General features: G+C 47.9%; 1 pseudogene; it reads right to left on the minus strand.

Annotated features, from left to right (window-relative positions):
* Positions 1-4,750: 4,750 nt before the first annotated feature.
* Positions 4,751-5,540, minus strand: LOC102141094 (homeobox protein VENTX pseudogene; annotated as a pseudogene).
* Between the last annotated feature and the right edge of the window lie 1,428 nt (positions 5,541-6,968).

Raw genomic sequence — 6,968 nt, forward strand, 5'->3', positions numbered from 1 at the left:
AAAACCCTAGAAGAAAACCTAGGTAATACCATTCAGGACATAGGCCTGGGCAAGGACTTCATGTCTAAAACACCAAAAGCAACGGCAACAAAAGCCAAAATTGACAAATGGGATCTCATTAAACTAAAGAAAACTAAAGAGCTTCTGCACAGCAAAAGAGACTACCATCAGAGTGAACAGGCAACCTACAGAATGGGAGAACATTTTTGCAATCTACTCATTTGACAAAGGGCTAATATCCAGAACCTATAAAGAACTCAATCAATTTACAAGAAAAAAACAAACAACCCCATCAAAAAGTGGGCAAAGGATATGAACAGACACTTCTCAAAAGAAGACATTCATACAGCCAACAGGCACATGAAAAAATGCTCATCATCACTGGCCATCAGAGAAATGCAAATCAAAACCACAATGAGATACCATCTCACACCAGTGAGAATGGCATTCATTAAAAAGTCAGGAAACAACAGGTGCTGGAGAGGACGTGGAGAAATAGGAACACTTTACACTGTTGGTGGGACTGTGAAGTAGTTCAACCATTGTGGAAAACAGTGTGGCGATTCCTCAAGGATCTAGAACTAGAAATACCATTTGACCCAGCCATCCCATTACTGGGGATATACTCAAAGGATTATAAGTCATGCTATAAAGACACATGCACACGTATGTTTATTGCGGCACTATTCACAACAGCAATAACTTGGAATCAACCCAAATGTCCATCAGTGACAGACTGGATTAAGAAAATGTGGCACATATACACCATGGAATACTATGCAGCCATAAAAAAGGATGAGTTCGTGTCCTTTGTAGGGACATGGATGCAGCTGGAAACCATCATTCTCAGCAAACTATCACAAGAACAGAAAACCAAGCACCGCATGTTCTCACTCATAGGTGAGAACTGAACAATGAGATCACTTGGACACAGGAAGGGGAACATCACACACTGGGTCCTATTGTGGTGGGGGGGGGAGGGATAGCATTAGGAGAGATACCTAATGTAAATGATGAATTAATGGGTGCAGCACACCAACATGGCACATATATACATATGTAACAAGCCTGCACGTTGTGCACATGTACCCTAGAACTTAAATTAAAAAAAAAAAAAAAAGATATTCTGCCACTTACCTCGTGTCTGAGGTGGGGCCGTTGCTTATTCTAAGCCTCCGTTTTCTCACTTATAAAGTAGGGATTTTAAAGCACCCTTTCTATTCTCTCACATTTAACATCTCTGAAATCAGGCTACCCTGATGATGGTTGTGTTTTAGCATGCGTCAAAAGTTCAACTGACTTCACTTTTTTAAACAGTGTTCCATTAAATAATATTGGGTCTTAGAATTGGCATTTTAGACTTGATGAAATAAGGTCCTGTGCAGGCTGGTTGTAGAGATTTAAAGAAGAAATATATGTTATTTATGTGACTCTCTATGCTATTGTCAGACTCCTAGGATACAAGTTCTAATCCAGGCTCCCTTGTGTCACCTAGACAAGTTATTCAAAGTTGATCCCCTCACCTAGAAAATGAAACAACCTCCAAACTCTCCATAAGAATTAGCCTAAGGTGGCCGGGCGTGGTGGCTCAAGCCTGTAATCCCAGCACGTTGGGAGGCCGAGACAGGTGGATCACCAGGTCAGGAGATGGAGACCATCCTGGCTAACCCGGTGAAACCCCATCTCTACTAAAAAATACAAAAAGCTAGCCGGGCGAGGTGGCGGGCGCCTGTAGTCCCAGCTACTTGGGAGGCTGAGGCAGGAGAATGGCGTGAACCCAGGAGGCGGAGCTTGCAGTGAGCTGAAATCCGGCCACTGCACTCCAGCCTGGGCAACACAGCAAGACTCCGTCTCAAAAAAAAAAAAAAAAAAAAAAAAAAAAAGAATTAGCCTAAGGCAGTATAGGGCCAAGGAACTAAACAAAGCTTAGGGGTCAATAGTATCTGCACCATCCCTATCCTCGGCTACACATATTTGTGGATGCAAAGATTCCTGGTAGTTACAAAGGTCAAAGTTACAAAGCTACAAAAGTTACAAGGATTACTGGGAGTTATAAAGACCGGTCACAGATGAGGTTTAGGGTTTCTGGGTGTGAGTGGCATACATGTTTAGTTTATCTGTGTTGCTATAACAAAATGCTACAGGTTGGGTAATTTATAAGCCAGAGAAATTCATTTCTCATAGTTTTCGAGGCTGGGAAGTCCAAGATGAAGGCACTGGCAGATTCTATGTCTGCCGAGGGCTGGGTTGCTCTGCTTCCAAGATGGTGCCTTTTACCTCATGTGGTGGAAGGGACGGAAAAGGGTGAGCCCACTTCCTCAAGCCCTTTTATTTTATTTTGCTTTGTTTTTTGAGGTGGAGTCTCACTCTGTTGCTCAGGCTGGAGTGCAGTGGTGTGATCTCGGCTCACTGCAACCTCCACGTGCCGGGTTCAAGTGATCTCCTGTCTCAACCTCCCAAGTAGCTGGGATTACAGGTGTGCACCACCACGCCCAGCTATTTTTTTTTATTTTTAGTTGAGACAGGGTTTTACCATGTTGCCAAGGCTGGTCTTGAGCTCCTGACCTCAAGTGATCAGCCTGCCTTGGCATCCCAAAGTGCTGGGATTACAGGCATTAGCCACCATGCCCAGCCCCTTTTATTTTTGAGAGACAGGGTCTTGCTGTGCTGTCCAGGCTGGAGTGCAGTGGTGCAATAATAGTTCGCTCCAGCCTCGAACTCTGGGGTTTGAGCCATCCTCAGCCTCCCAGGTAACTGAGACTATAGGTATGTGCCGCCATGCCTGGCTAATTTATTTTATTTTGTAGAGACAGAGGCTCTCACTATGTAGCTTAGGCTGGTCTGGAACTCCTGGGCTCAAGTGATACTCTCACCTCAGCCTCTCCAGTAGTTGAGATTACAGGTTTGAGCCACTGCACCCAGCATAAAGTTCCTTTGTAAGAGTTCCCACCTTCATGACTTAATCACCTCCTAAAGGCCCCACCTCTCTATCAAATTGATGATTAAGTTTCAACATATGATTTTTGGGGGACACATTCAGACCATCGCATATGGCACAGTAAATTAATATAAGGTGGCTAATTGAGGTATAAAGAGGTATTGCTTGTGAATAGAAGAGGTAATTTCAGCAGACAGGTTCAGGAAATATAACACTCCTTTTGAGTCTTGAATTATGTCTGGAGTTCCAAAAAATGCAGGAATAAGGGAAATGAACAATGAAGCACATGTGAAAAGGGTAAGTTGTGCTCGAGAGGTGACAAATTATCTAGTTTGACTCTAGAGTACTTGGGGGCTAGAAGTGTTAGAAGGGGTTGGAGTGTTTTGGGGCAGAGAAAAAGCTATGATGGGAACTAGGTAACTGACATCACTATCTGCCTACTTGCTCCAGCCACACATCTTGATGTAATCTCTTAAGTCTTTCATTCTTCTTTTTCCTTTGCCTCCCACACGTGATCCTAGAGTAGATTCTGTAGAATCCTACCCCTCTTGCATATCATGCCTCCGTTCATGTCTTTCCATCTCTCTTGCTGTCACTCTGGTCCAGGCCACCTCCATATCTCACTTGAAATCTGCAGGGGCTTCCAACTGAGTTCCCTGCCTCGTCCCTTGCCCCAGTCCAATCTCTTCTTCTTAGGGTAGCTGACCCATTTAGGCTGAATATCACATTAGCTTGCTTCCTTTCTTTCCTTTTCTTTTTTTTTTTTTTTTTTCCTGGTTGTTAACACTTCCAACAAGGCAGAAATGAGTAACGGGAAAGTGGAACTTGCTGTGGACACGGCCACAGGACCACCCTTTTGTTCCTGTTGGGATGCCTGGGTCGGTTTCACAGGTCGCCTCTCAGTCCTGCAGGCTGAACCCGTCTGTCTGGGCGCCCCGCGCTGCCTGCCTCCTGGGCACTCTGGGGCGACATGCATGGATGCGTGCTTGTCTAAGGTTCGGTTCGTGCGGTGAGGAGTCTGCACCAAAAATGCTCCATCAGTGAGGGAGAGTCCTCCCCGGGAAGGGCTCCTGTGCCTCCCATTCTAGGCACTTCGAGACTTTCTGCAGGAAGTGCTGTTCTTGAGTCATTCTGTTTTGTCCCGAGGCTGCTGCGAGGAGCGGGACAGGTGGGCACATGCTGAAGAGTGGGGACATGTGAGACGGCTTCAGTCCAGACACAGCCACAGGTCCCGGCCGCCCCACTTTCCCTGACCATAGAAGAGCAGCCCCCAGCAGGCTGCGGGCACAGTCCCGGCTCACTCACGGCCTAGAGCGCAATGCAGGGCCCCAGCACTCCGTCTTAATTTTCACCTTTGTTCCCTCCTGCTTTCCAGCTTTGGTGTCCTTGTCAAGAGGGATTCGAACCCCAAGGTTATAAACACGACACTTGCATTCCCTTCCAATCCTTCATGGTTTTCTGTTTTACACACAAAGCTTACAAACTTTACTTTTTCCAACTGGAAAACCAGTCTTTCCAACATTTTTTAAAAAACAAATTATCCTTTTATCATATGCTGAAAGCCTCACCCATAACAAGCCCACTTCTGCGTTTGACTCTGTTCACTGCCCCAGCATTTACTTCCTAAACGGACCCTTTTGGTAACTTACAGTGAAGAGGTGGCTTTAATAAATATATTCTCCAGAAAGCTCCAGAACCTTTGCGTGGGTCAGGGTGAGAGGTGCCGCCACGATGTAAACAAAACAGAATAGCTGAGTCCTCCAGGTCGGCGCCAGGTGCGATCTGCACAGACCGCGTGTGTGGGAAACGGAGTCAGAGGTGCATCCTCAAAATGCATCCCCCCGCCTCCGGCGGAGCACACAGGCCCTAGGGCCCGGTGGACAGGGCTGGTTCCAGCGTACGCACGCCACTTCCTGGGCTTGGGGGGGTGGTACGTCAGAGGCTACCCGTAGCAGGAAGCCCCCGCAGAGGCAGGGCATCTTCTTCCACTTGGCAGAGACCACAGAAGGGAGCCAGGGGACAGCATCAGAGCCTGGGGACCGGCAGGGTGCCCAAGGGCACAGCAGCTGCAGGCCATTGGCAAGGCCAGAAGATGGTGAGTGGAAAGCCGGGGGCGCGTGGAGAGACCCCGAGAAGGGGCTCTTCAGCTGGGAGCCCCGCATTTACTGTTTGTGTTTCATCTGGCGATTTTGAAACCAGGTTTTTGTCTGGACCTCCGAGAGCTTCATCTCCCTGGCCAGCCTCTTCCGCTCCAGAGGGCCCAGGTACTGGTGGTGCCGGAAGACGCCCTCCAAGGTGCGGACCTGCTTGGTGGTGAAGGCTGTGTGGACACAGGGGGCCCGCCAGGGGTTTGGCTTCTTAAGCCAGCCACGGCCCTCTCCAGCGCAGGCAGATTTGAGGACCGAGCCTCCTTGATGCTGACGGCCTGAGGGGGCTCTCGCGTGCTGGATGTCTGGCTCGGTCCAGGGAGGCTCCCCGGGGAGACATAAGTAGGCCTGTGGGTGTGGGTCAGCCATGGGCAGCTGCTCTGGGAGAGCCAGTCCACGGAGCCAAAGCTGGAGGCCTGCTGCCGGCCACGAGGTGGGGAGGAGGAGAGACGCATGGCGGTCAGGTGGGTCTGAGGGAAGGCCGGGCGGGGCTGGTCAGGCACAGGACCCACCACCTGCTGCCTTTCTTAAAACCTGCTAATGGTTTCTCATCATACGTGGGGTTAAAAATCCATGGGCCATAAGGCCTACGTGGTCCAGACTCTCCAATCTCGTCTCACACCATTCTCTCCCTTGTTCCTGACGCTCTACCCACCCTGCTCTTCATAGTTCCATTGGGCCTTTGCCTTGGCTGGTTCCTTTGCTTGACGTAGTCATCCCCTAGAGGGTCATGTGGCTTGCTTCTCGTTATTCAGGTCTCCGTTTAAATGTCTCATGCTCAGCTGCTCTTCCTAATCACCCATGGTAGAGTGGTCTCCCACCCCCGTCATTCTCTAGCGCTGCTTTATTTTCTTCATAGCACTTGACTCCATTTGAAATTTTCTGTTTGCTTGCTTAATTTGTCTCCCTTCTACAAAGAAATTAGGAATCTTGACTAATTTCTGATCTCTTGATTTTCCCAGTGTCTCCCATGCTTGACATTTAATTGATATTTACTGAATAAAAAGGCAAAGCTGGAGTGGCAGGCTGAGGCTAAATTTTGGAATGCTTGGGTGCATTGCTAAGGAGCCTGGACTTCACTGGATAGTTAAGAGGAGAGGCATTAAAACTCTTTGAGCAGAGGATTAATACAATTAGAAGTAAACTTTATGAGTATTGACCCAGTGGTAGAATGCCAGATGAATTGGAGAGGGAAGCGGCTAGGAATAAGAGATCTCTTAGAAGCCAGACTTCATATACTAGATGACTTGACTCTTTCTAAAATATTTGATTTTCTGGCTTCTTTCTTTGCCGCTGTGCATAAGAAACAGTGTGTGGATGCTCCTCTAATACCTTGGACATAAAATCAGTAGAGCATTATTACTTTTTTTTTTTTTTGAGACTTAGTTTCACTCTAGTTGTCCTGGCTGGAGTGCAATGGCACGATCTCTGCTCACTGCAACCTCTGCCTCCTGGGTTTAAGCGATTCTCCTGCCTCAGCCTCCCAAGTAACTGGGATTACAGGCATGTGCCACACGCCCAGCTGATTTTTTTTGTTTTTGTATTTTTAGTAGAGACGGGGTTTCTCCATGTTGGTCAGGCTGGTCTCGAACTCCCGACTTCAGGTGATCCGTCCCTCTCGGCCTCCCAAAGTGCTGGGATTACAGGCATGAGCCACTGCACCTGGCCTACTTTTTTGTTGCCCAGGCTGGAGTGTAATGATGTCATCTCAGCTTACTGTGGCCTCAAACTTCTGGGTTCAAGCAATCCTCCTGCCTCAGCCTCCTAAGTTGCTAAGACTATGTGCATGCACTAATTTTTTACATTGTTTTTTGTAGAGGAGTCTTACTCTGTTCCCCAGGTTGGTTTCGAACTCCTGAGCTCAAGGGATCGTCCTTCCTCAG

Source organism: Macaca fascicularis, chromosome 8 (genome assembly GCF_037993035.2).
Source record: "Macaca fascicularis isolate 582-1 chromosome 8, T2T-MFA8v1.1".
Classification (NCBI taxonomy): domain Eukaryota; kingdom Metazoa; phylum Chordata; class Mammalia; order Primates; family Cercopithecidae; genus Macaca; species Macaca fascicularis.